The sequence below is a fragment of the Arvicola amphibius genome, chromosome 2 (assembly GCF_903992535.2).
Source record: "Arvicola amphibius chromosome 2, mArvAmp1.2, whole genome shotgun sequence".
NCBI lineage: Eukaryota > Metazoa > Chordata > Mammalia > Rodentia > Cricetidae > Arvicola > Arvicola amphibius.
The window spans coordinates 181,701,645-181,714,220 of NC_052048.2; the positions used below are offsets into that span (position 1 = coordinate 181,701,645).

General features: G+C 45.3%; 1 protein-coding gene across 3 annotated transcripts in view; it reads left to right on the forward strand.

Moving 5' to 3' along the window:
* The first annotated feature begins 201 nt into the window (after positions 1-201).
* The window catches only part of Cald1 (caldesmon 1), a 185,296-nt gene continuing 172,921 nt past the window's right edge, over positions 202-12,576 (forward strand). For 2 of the 3 annotated variants that reach the window (XM_038317885.2, XM_038317881.2), the window contains exon 1: positions 202-333. The gene's annotated coding sequence lies outside the window, so the exon portion shown is untranslated. The remainder of the gene's footprint in view (positions 334-12,576) is intronic. The other variant, XM_038317882.2, reaches the window with a different exon arrangement.

Consider the following 12,576-nt stretch of genomic DNA (forward strand, 5'->3'; position numbering starts at 1 on the left):
AGCATGCCTAGGGAATGACAGGCATCTGCACGGGCAGACAGCATCACCTTGGCCGGGGTGTCGTCATTGGCTGCCTCTTAGAAAACTACAGGACAATGCATACCACCGCCTGCTGACTGTAAACATAGGGGATATGTGTTCACTTAGCATGGACTTCTGGGAGGGGCCAAGGAAGGGCGGTCTGCAGTTTTATTGAATAGAGCAGTGTGCTTTAGGCGGCCTGCCTGCCTGCTTGTTCTCTTGTTGTGCTGCTTAAAGGGACCTCAGCTTCCTTCCCGACGGCGCGAGAGACGCGACGGTCCTCCTCCTGGGGAAGAAGCTGCTGTCTGAGAGGTAGGACACAGGGTCTTTCTTTTTCCTCCTTCAGGGAAGCGGGAATCGCTCCACAGGTTTCAGGCAACATTCCAGGTTGAGGCTGCTGGATATGCAAAATCTTTCGAGGCAGGCAACGGACCCTGTAAATTCCCAAAGCCAGCCTGGACTTCCCTGACCTGCGGATGTTCCCAGAAGGTCAATGTGATGAAACTTCAAGTTTTGTTTCTAAAAACGGGGCAAGAGGAAAGACCGCATAGTGGCATGTTCAGGGAACATGGGCGACTTTGCCTTGGATGCGATTCTGTTTTCAAGAGGGACGTGAATTGTATACCGGGTATTCTCAGTGCCAGCCAGTGGGCTCTGCTGCTCTGTGCCTCAGGCGGTTTCTTTTCCATCTTCTGCTAGCAGACATTTAAATAGGTTTCAGGTTTCGCTTAAAATCTAACAGCAACAATTTTTTTAGATCGTTAAGATAAAGAGTGATTTTTTTTTCCTTGCTAAATATATTTCTGTTACTCTGCTACCAGGACTTTAGAATTGGGATTTCAGAGATAAAAAGAAATAAGAAAAGAGTTCTACCACTGGCACCAACTGGCCCACTGTCACTCATCTGCCCAGGCACAAGATGCCTACCGAGTCTGTTTTCTATAAAACTGAGCAGCGAGGGAATGTACGCCTGGGTGGGTGTGCGTGTAGAAACCACGGTCAACTTCCTTCCGAAATATTTCTCGAGAAATCTTCATTTCTGTTGGAAAGTATGCCTAAAGGGTCAAAAAAGATATAAGTGGGAGAGAATGTTCCAGAAAGGAAGAAGAGGGGCTTTTATTTCCAGACAGACGTATTTGGGCATCCCAAACAGTAGTGCAAGTTGGTATTAGTCGGTAACGCCTTTTAGAAAGAGCTGATTGTAAAGGGCGGGGGAGTTTCAGTGCTGTGGCAATACATGGTCAAAAAGGCAGAGAGGAGAACAAAGTGCTCGGTATTCACAGAGCCCTATGGTAATAAGGCTGCACGTGTGGAATTGAAAACGGAAACAGTGCAGCCCCTTAGAGTTAGGCAAAACCAGACGTGCGTGGCTAGAACTTACTGACGACAAGGCACCCTGCAAAAAGAAGAAGTCTGATCATTGAGAAAATAACATTCATATTAAGGACTAGAGCCCCAGACAACTGTTAAGCCGTAGACTGGGACGGTTTGGGCTCGAGACTCACCGAGCAGTGCTGTGCGCTGTGTTTGCCACGTATTGGGGGTGATTTTTGAGAAGTTGATATATGAGAACAGAGTGCCCCGTGCGTTTCTTTCCCCTGGGACAGCTCTGGGGTAAGAGTCAGAAAGGGTACAAGCCAACTCTATTCGACTATTGTCCTTCCCTGGGGGACATCAAGTTCCAAACTATTCACAGGGTTTGTAATGTCAATCAAATCATGAAGAGCAATTTCTTTTCTCAAGTGTTTTCTAAAACCATGTAGGGAATGCAGTTTGGAAGAGAAAATCTATAATCTTGGATTTGGGAAAAAAATTCCAGTTTGAAATCAGCAGCCCCCCGCCCCGGGAATCCTCCAAAGTATAGTTTCTCCATGGCCGGTTTTCCCATCCCCCTCGTGTGCTCCCCAACACCCCCATCACTACACAAACACATTTCTAAAATCACACTGTATTGTTCTCTCCACACAGAGAGAGGGATTTTAGTTCATGGCGAACTTTAGGCAGCTCCTGGTGCTATTTCCTTCCTGTGGAGAATGAGCTGGGATACATTTCCCCAAATAGGGAGGTAAATAAAGCTCAACGAAGCCACAGGCTGGAAACTTCACTTCTATTAAAATCATTTAATGAAAAACATAAAGGCAAAGTTCTGGCTAAAAAAAAAAAAATCTCAGAAAAGAATAGATCTCAGGGCACATGAAGAATGTACTCGACTGGTTTACAAGTGAGTGTGGGGGTGTTTCCATTTTTGAAAGTAAATAGAATGTGGAGTTTAAAAATTCAAATCAAAAGATTGCCCAAGCACGCAATTTTTGGATCAGAGAGAGAAGATACAGGCTCCTGTTTCAGATTCAAGGGTTTTAAAGAGATGTGTAATTGTATTCTTGACAATGGGGCTAGTCCCCATTTTCACTGGTTTCTGTTGACTGGTCCCAGTCCTTTCCTGTTCTCTGCAGGTAGAATAGTTTGGTTTGGAGGTGTATCATTGACAGTTCCAGAATCTGGCTTAGGTATTCTCTGTTCTGTAGGTTTTTTTCTTAAAAATACATACAGTTGTGGCCATCTGTCTTTCATGATAGCATGGCTACCGGTTGGTCATTCTTCAGTGAGACAAGAAGTGACTTAGAGATGGACATGAGAAGGTTCTGCCAGTGCCCCATCTGCCCGGTTGTCTGTCACATGGCTTGGCAATGTGGTGGGCTGAGGCCATGGTCGGGAGGTGGGGGTGGGGAAAATGCTGACCAAGTAGAATGCAAATAGCATGGTAGGACTGGGGAGGAGGTTAGGGAGATCCTGCCAACAGGGTTTTCAAGCATTAAGAAGGCGTTCTCCGGGCAAATCTCAGAATGCCCAAAAATAGCTCCCAGAGGTTCTTAACGGAAAGTCCTTCATCTGTTAAGCCAATCTAGACGCACACAGGCTCTGAGGAGCTGGCTAATTTAAAGAGATACTCTCAGCTCAGGCTTAACTCAAGAGCTACAAGATCAGGGCTCGCTTCGGGTTTTTCTTCCTTTGCTTCATATCTCCTGACCTTTGAGGAAGGAAATCAACTCTTCGGCCTCACCCGGCATGGCCGTCAGCAGAGCTCTCGTCCATCCTGTAGGGGTTAAGATGTCCAGATGGGATGAGAGATTTTGTCTCCTTTCCCTGGAGGCACACGGAGGCTAAGTTTGAATCTTCAGGGTATCATGCTAGCTCTGGGTGGTAGTCACCATTTCCTGTCCCTGTTCCCTGAAGATCTCTCCATCCTTTCTTCTAGCTGAGAAAGCTTGTGTGGGCGCTTTCGAGGACCCTGATCCTTGCTTAAGAAATGAGTCCTTCCCAACGTTATCTGAAATTGGGCTTTAGGGATCAGAGACCCGGAGCAGAGGGATAGATCATAGAAGGCAGAACAAGGTAGGCTGACTGTGGCGCACAGCAGCATCCAGGAACCAAGAAATGCGAGGAGCCAGGTGAACAGACCAATGACAAAGTGCTGACAACAGACAGGCCTTAGTAAATGAGGTGGCTTCTCTGCCTCCAGCCAAAAGGATGGAATTAATCCAGCTTGTCATGCCTGGGCCTTGTAGGCAGGATGAGGTAACCAGCAGCACCTGGCTGGGGTTCCTGCCCTTATTGAGACCAGATTTCTCGAGGAGCTGTGCCTCTCACCTATGTTGGCTTTACTAAACAGTGTTCCCCACTTTAACTGAAGCCTGGTGCTTACCCTCTCACCCTTACCCCTTAGATGCCCAACTGACCAGCTGCCCCATCTCCTAGTTAGACTTGAACGTTCCTGCATTTCCAGACTTGGAAGTCAACAGAAGCTTAGCTGTGGAATGGGACCCAGGCAAGTGTCAAACACAGGTAGTCCTGGATAGGGTACAGCCAATTGTCTTCAAGATAGTGTCTTTGCCAGCTAATCTCGTCTGCTTAGGAACCAACTTATAAACCTCCTGCTTCAGCTTCTCAAATAAGTGCTGGAGTTGGAGATCTGAGCCTCCATACCCAGCTCAGGGGTATCTTCGTTGTTTTAAGGTCTGGTGGGAGGAAATGGGTGTGAATATGCAGATATGTAGAAGTGTGTCTCATCCAGCCTCCATTCCAAAGCAAGGGAGAGCCAGATTCAGGGAAGAAGTGGTTTTCAACAGGAAGTCTGTCAGGGTTAAAGAAATTTAGAAATAGCTCCTTGCAAGTGTGTCCCAAGAATGCACCAAGAAATTAATAACAGTACTGCTAAGGGGCAGTGGGGAGCGGTTGGACTTTAAGAAATATTTTAAGCAAATTGGGTGTTCTTTGCAAGTGCTCACCTTCCTATGTGTTTTTGCTATGTATATGTATACATATATATGTATATATGTGTATGTCTATACTAAGCGCACATACACAGCAATGACGATAGTTTGATGACTGTTTGCTTCCTGTTTCTTGAGGCTTTGGCATTGTGTCGTGAATATGCGGATGAAAGCACTTGACCACCAGGAAATCATTTCACTCGGACAGGAACATATTAAGTAGGAGTACATAATTAGTTCCTTTTAAGCCCACACGGGACATTCCCTCTCCTGTCCCCCAAGACATTTTGCTGGTGAGCTAGATAGACCTCACCTATGGGTCAAAGACTGGCAGGACCCAGGTTAAGTAGCAAGAGGGTCAAGGGCCAGTTGCATCTGAGCTGAAATCGAGAGTACCAGTCCCAGCCAGAATGGATAAATAATTCAAAATAAGCTCTGTCATGACTTACAGCTGGGAGAGTATAGAAGAAATAGTAAACAGCCAGAAGTCACACAGATTTTTCCAAACCAGGATCTCACTCAGTAAGGCAGAACCCTGAGAGGTACAAACATCTCAGAATTAAGGACCAGTGGGACCTTCTGTTACTAGCTTTAGTAGCTCCAGCAAAGGGGTTGGGGTTATAAAGTACAGATGGAATAATAAAGGGGGTGGGAGATCCAGAAGCCAAACAGGGTACAGTCTGCAGGGGATGGGGTTAAGATCCAGATGGGTAAGGGAAGCCGGCAGGGAACTATGGCTCTCAACACTGTGTTCATATCATGTAAACCCAGCTACTCTGGGCAGCTGTTCTACCACCTGGAAAATTCCTTGTGCACTTCAGGCAATTCCTTGTGTGCTTCAGGTCATATCCTGAAAGATGACATTCGATTGGTTCAGGTCCCTTAGCAGAGCAGATGTCAAAGGCTCTGCCATATCTCAGTAAGCTACTCATTGGATTCTGGCAGTCATATTACCCCCATCAGGGATCATCCTTGGGTAAAGAAAAGCTCGGGAGGGCTAATTTCAGTTGAGAAAGCTGGATGCAGAGGCAAATAGCTGGAATAACCAACATCTTAAATGGCTATCACTTGAATTTTTCCTGTGAATGAGTTTGTGGCTGGGCAAACCCCCAATGCCAGGGTCATATAGTTCTTAGTGCCATCTTCACATGGCATGGTAAGCCAGTCTTAAGAGAGGTTGACTTGAAGTTGACACCACAGTAACTGAAAACGGACATCATTCTTCTTTAGAAAATGTCTAGATAAATTCCCATAAGACTGGTTGGCAAAAAGCTTTGTATCTTTGTATAAAACCATGGATACCGTTACTCCCTAAATGAGGCAATCTGTCAAAGTCAGTAAATTAACACTGAACAGTTTTAATAAAGAAAAATTGAGGGTCTGGGGAGATTGACTCAGTGGGTAGGAGTGCCTGCTGTACGGGCATGAGAACTTGAGTTTACAACCTCAGCACAGCCAGGAACTTCATCCCAGCACTGTGGAAGGCAGAGACGAGAATCTCGGGGACTTGCTGACCCTCATTCTAGCTACAGATTTAGTGAGGACACCTTTCTCAAAAAAATAAAGCAGAGAATAAGAGAGAAGAACACTTGACACGCTCCTTTGTTCTTTTGCAGGGGGCATACATGAGCATGTGTTGTGTGCACACCCCAACCTACAACACACACACACACACACACAATACCTGCACATGTACTTACTACACACATACAAACAAAACCTCATTTATCTGCGTGTAAGTCACAGTTTTTTTGGTAAACCAAATGCACTAAGCTAGTGTAGTCTTCTTTTTTTTTTACTATTTATTTATTTATTTGGTTGGCTGGTTTTTTGAGATAGGGTTTCTCTGTAGCTTTGCAGCCCACCCTGGAACTAGCTCTTGTAGATCAGGCTGCCTCACACTCACAGAGATCCCCCTGCCTCGGCCTCCGGATGCTGGGGATTAAAGGCGTGCGCCACCAGGCATCATGCAAGCTAGTGTTGTCTTAATCATGAATTCTGTGGTCTAGGTGATACTCCATGACCAAACACCCTCCTGATGTCTATCAAGTAGGGAAACGGATGCTCTACTATGTTTCTCCCAGCCCTGACCCACACTGGCAGCACCATGCTCTATTCTGGACCCCTCTTCAAATAAGCATTAACAAGAATACAGTCAGGAATAAGCCCCAAAGAGCAGATCAAGAAAACCAAACAAGGACCAGCTGGGAAATCTGGAGATGGGTGTGCACAAAGAAAAGGCTGTGCATACAAGGATGCATTCTAGGTTTTGGAGCGTCTCTGTACAGGGACAGGAAGAAGCACCTGCCTCAAGAGAGTATAAATATCATGGACTTTTTAAGCTGCCAGTACTTTGAGATATTACTTAACCCAGGGAGTACATACTGGGTCTACCCAATTGTTAAGGTTTCCTATGCTGTATCCGAGTTCACAGAGGTGAAAAATGCTACCGCTGATAAAGACCACAGAAAGAGCCTTGGCTGCTGAAGAACCATGCTTGATACATCATCAGTAAGATCTATAGGTTCCCAACTCTGGACCTGATCCCTGGGAGGCCACAAGTTGTTACAAAGATGCACACACACACACACACACACACACACACCTATATACACAGTGATTTTTGATAAACTGAGTAAATAATGTATCTCTTCCTGACACATTTTTCTAATTGTAGAACTACATTATGATGATGAGAAGCCAAATTAGTAATGCGTAATTGAAGTCATAGCCACTTCCGGCTTTTGTATTTTCCCAATCACGGGACCTTTGATGTGTACTGCTGTTGTGCATAGGAAAGATCAGAAACTTGGGGGTCTGAAGAAGAAAAAAACTTTTCTTAAGCATAAAGGAACTAGGCTGGTAGATGTCGTTTTGTGATAGGGCCACCTGCCTGGAATGCAGAAGGCCTGGAGTTTGATTCCTAGCACAGAAAAAAAACAAGCAAATAAATATCAGTAATCCACTTTTCAATTTCTGGATAAGAGACCAAAGTCTAGTGATACATACCAAGTAAAATTACATATATATGTATATATATACATATACACATATATATGTATGTACACACACACACACACACACACACACACATATATATATATATATATATATATATATATATATAGTGCCTTTGAGTAATGTTTACCTGTTCTGTTAGCTGACAAGCACACAGAACAGGCAACAGCGCCTTATTAGCTTATTAGATGTTCATTTGCCTGACATATAGCAGAATACCAATAAATATTTGCTGAATGGAGGAACAACCCAAGCAAGCTGGCCAAGGCCATGTCCTTTGTCAGTGGCAGAGATAATTCTGAAACACACAGCTTTAAAGTTCCAGGCAGTTCCCCATAAAAGAGGATGCTCCACTGTAGCGATTCACAGATTCAGTCTGCTTGTATCTGTGGTTTCTAGGCAGTCACACAACCTGAATCAGCTTCAGAGCCTTTTGACAAAGACGCATCTCTGGGACTCAGCCCTGGAGGTTCCAATTCAGTAGGTCTCGCTGGAGTGGGGTCCAGGCATCTGCAGTTTGTAAAAGCTCCTTCCAGGCTCTGATGAAACATCCTGCCTCAGAAATGATTCTGGTCACTGGTGTTTACAGTAATTTATGGCACATGATGGAGCTCCTGATTCCTCAGAAACTTATTTTTGTTTAGATGATTTCTCCCCTAAAAGTTACAGCTGTGTATCCCAAATAATCCATGTCGCCAAGCCTCTTTGGACGTGCTGACGTATTTATCTGAAACGCCCCTGTCTTCCCCTATTCTTTCTTGTCTAAATGCAAAACTATCAGTCCCATAAGGTCGAGCTTGCTGATGAGATTTCCAGGGCTTGCCTTTGTAAAGTGCTGGAAATGTGGCACAAATAAGATTTCCTATGGTGTTTCCATGTCTTATTCCAGCCATTGTTACTGTGCGGAATTTAGGCTTTGGGGGGGGGGGGGAGGTGATTCCAAGAATTCTTTCTTTATAAGTATTTATGTCTTTGAACAACTTTAAGGATGTTACTTCAGCAAGTCCCCTTAGAGCATCTCTCTCTTTCTCTCCCTCTCTCTCCCTCCCTCCCCCCCTCCCTCCCTCCCTCTCTCTCTCTCTCTCTCTCTCTCTCTCTCTCTCGCTGTGAGTGAGAGAGACAGAGACAGAGACAGAGACAGAGAGAGCTTATAATTAAATATTTCCTGGCACACCATTGACCCTAGGGTGTGGAGTGTTAAAATTAGCCTTTGCACAGGAGAAAGCCAGTTTTTCAGTGCTTACAACAGTGTGTGGCATGTGCTAACCAGTCTATAGAGATTATTTGTTGGGTAAAAATGGAGAGTATATTTGTTAGATAAAAATAAAGAGTATTCTTACCAAATAATTTTACAGAGGCAGAGACCCCGTGCTGACTGGGTGAAGTAACATCTAAAGCCACCATTACATGGAAGAAACAGGATTCAAACTCGGATAATCTGTCTCCACAGTCCATAGGTTTAATAGCTATGCTCTGTCATCTAGTAAATAAACCCAGGAGACAGGGACTCTACTTCTACATGTGACTTTCAAAGTATGACCTATTTGGAATCAGACAGTCTTGAGTTCAAATCCCAAACTTACCACTTCCAGCCTATTTCTTCACTTGATTATAAATTAGGATAATCATCCCTTCATTCTGATAGTCAGAATTAACAACTCCAGACATCTCTGAACATGATTCATACTGACCTATACATTGTAAGTTATCTATTGTGTCTGCCTATAGAGGTTCTCTAGAGGCGTGCGACTCCCTTTACAATCCCACCCTTTGTCACACACTTTCCTTCATTGCATCCTCCTTGGCCATGTGTAGACGGAAGAAACAAAGTTGATTTCTTTAACATTTGGGCTTCAGACACAAGTTCCTGTCATCCTGATTCAAGTTGTCACGAGCATGTTCTAACTGGGGCTATCTCTGAAGCATAGCTCTCCCTGCTCTACAGATGACAACCTTCACTGTCATTGTCACCTGAACAGTTACCTTTACCCTTACCAATGGGCCTGGAGCTGCTGTTTATAGTCTAAGAATTTTTCATGTAGTATGTCTGAAGAATTTTATTATCTCTAGAGCTAGGGTTTATAGACAGACAGATAGATAATAGATAGATTTTTCAATGTTTTAGACCTGGAAAGGGAAATGGAGATGAAAGGAGGAAGGGGAGGGAGGCATCAAGGGGGAGACAGAAGGAAGATGAAGTGGGCAAGAATGGGTGAGAGGGATAGAGATATGGGAAAAGCTGCCGAGTTGAAAGCAAGCTGGAGAAAGGACCGGCATTGAGCTGCGGGTTGTCTTGGGCCTTTATAGGTCCTTGACGGTTTCAGAGATGAACTATTTCAATCAGCTACCCTGCTAGGATGCTCACTATGTGTCAGAACTTTTCAGCCGAGGACTGCCATCCAAGAACAGCAAAGTAAATCAAGTAGCTGGCCCAAAGTGACATAAACGGCCAATGGCAGAGAAGGAGTCAGTGCCACCCCCTGACTCTAACCCTATGGCTGTCTGTTCTGTGTCTTCCCTCGGCAAAGTGATGGAAGCCAGAGCACAGGGTTTCCATAACCAATCATTAGAACTTGTCATTGGGCCACAGTGCAGTTCAGCTGGACGGACAAGCACACTGTCCCTCCCTGCCATATAAGGAAACAGAGCTAAATACCATTCCTTCCACTACTGACTCAAGTCAGTAGCTCTGGTTAGAGGCAGGCAGGATAAGAATTTTGGCCTGCAGTGAGCAGGACGAAACAAAAAGAGGGCTGTAGAAACGAGTTTGTGTTTTCTTTTCTTGGTAGCCCAAAGATGTCAGCAAGTGGGTTCCACGCCTGACATCACAGAACTGGGTACGGAAGGATTAAATGACGTGGGCAAACATCTCAGCTAGTTTGGCGCTCCTTTGAGTCAAATTTGGAGAATCAAAAGATGGAGCTGATTGTGTGAGAAGTGGATGGATTGTTGACGGTTCTGCCTCCGCCCAGATGAAGAAGCTGGAGTTCTCTTGCCTTGCCAGCTGCTCTCAGAAGCATGTTTACCGCTTACTCTACATTTAAATGAGATATTCCTCCCCCAAAGCAGTGTGTTTGGGTGATCACTCTTCAGCCTCCTAATGAATCACAGCTAGCACCCAAGACTACAATCTAGTAGCCAATTTCATTGGCAAAACTGAGGCATGAACAATAAAAAGTATGTTCAAGATTAACTGGTCTAATCTTGCTGCAAGGAATGCTAACTCCTCCAGGTAACTTTAAGATGCCACATGCATGTCTCTTCAGGGAAAGTCGGGGTCGGGATTAGCCTGCCCAGTCATCTCTACCTAATATGCATCTTTGCCCACATTGTACCTAGATGTTCATCTCTAAGACTTCCCTGAACAGCACGCTGCAAACAGAAGCAAATTTTGTCACAGTTATGATGTTAGAAGGCGAAGGCCAGGGCATCCTCAGGGTTGGTTCCTTCCGGGACTCTGAGGAAGGCTGGGCTGTTTCCTCACAGCTAGATGGTTGTATCCATGTCTCTGTGGCACTGTCTCTGCATGACCTGTGTTCCCATCTCCTTTCTTTCAAAACTATCGTACTGCATTGCAGCCCATGCTCCTGACCTCTTCTTAACCTGATGGTCTCTGTAAAGACCTGCAAGATCCTATTTTGAGGAGAAGGGGTTAGTGCTCCAACAGATGAATTCAACCCAGAATCTGCCCCAATTCAAAATCAGGATGTTTTCTGAAACTCCAGTTCCAGAAGTCCCTGTGCTGCCTGGTTTCTGTCTTCTCTCTAGATCTAGGGTACCGCTTTTCTAGAAGTTGCATGGCCTTCTGAACTTGCCCATGATATTTACTTCCAGCCTTTCACAACATGAAATTCTGATCTAGTGAAGAAGTCAAAAGAGGTCTCTGAAATGACGCAGTGAGGCACAGCCTCGCTTGCTGTGGCCTATCTGTGGAAGGCTGGGAAACCACAGCGCAGACAGTCTGGTATGCGGCCATCAGGGGTGGGGGAGGGGCTGCTGGGAAGGCTGAGCCAAGGCAGGGTCTGGGAGAGAGGTGAGCTACCCCGAGCCAGCCCCAGCAGCCTGGGAGACAGCCACCGCAGGGGCTGTGTGGGCGGCTGCAAGGGGCAGAAGGAGCCGGTGGCCATTTTCAGTCCGCTTTACAAAGGTTGATCTCGGCCAGTAATCCTGTCAATAGAGGGAAAATATTAGGAGCCTACACATATTTGCGCTATGAATCATTCATCTTCGTTTCTTCTCTCTCTTTCTCTATTCAAGTTTCAAGCTTAAAATGCTCGCATGCTCTGCTCTTGCTTACCCTCCTAACTACCTGCCTTTGCTCTGCCAGAACTGTTAGCTTGTGTCCTGTCGCTGCTTCCGGTTTGTTTCCTGCAGGATTGTGCCCCCTCTTTCCCTTCCTTCTCCGTGTGTGTACCAGTGTTTCATCGGTCCTCTGCTCAGACCAGAACTATGGAGGAGGTGACTGTGCCAATTATTGTCCAACCCGGGGGACTCTGGGAAGGGACAGGAAGAGCTATTAATAGCATCCCTAGAATAGCAGCCCCAGGCACACTGGGAGGGATGGATGTCCATCCTCTTTATGTTTTGTGGTTTCTCCTCCCTAAACCTCTCTCCTCTTCTATCCACCCTTTCTGTACCTTCCTTTAAAAAGCCACTCACATTCTGATGCTTTCTCATTGCCATTCTAAGAAGCTGTGCTTTGAACCTCTCGCTCCCTTGTTTCCCTCTGTGTACCTTCTTGGGCTCCCACACCCCCCACTTTGTGGTACAGCCTTTTGTTTTGCCTGCTTAATGTAATTTTGTCTCAGTGTTTTCTTTTTTTTTAAAATCAAAGGCCTGCTATGTGTACCACTTCGGAGTGGAGCACCATTGTTGAAAGTTGCTTGGGGTCTCAGGTGAACCCCAACTTGTCTGTCCACCATCTCAGCACCTCTGTTCAGGGGCTGGAACAGGCCCTACACCGCAAAAGTGCCTGTAGCTGTCATGTACAGCTATTGTGTGTGTGTGTGTGTGTGTGTGTCTTGGCTTTCACAGGACATACTTTCTGTATGTGTACATATGTGTACACTAGAGTTGAAAATGATAGAAATATATGGCCTAAAAATCAGAAATAAATTATAGTCAAAGTTATCTGTATTACCTTCATATGGTTTAGTGGTCTGCATTGCTTATTCTTTTAAAACAGTGAGTGCCATAGGCCTCAGCAATGACTGCTGTAGGTTTAGCATAGGTAGAAATAAACTTTGAGGCAAAATTATAGGACAAA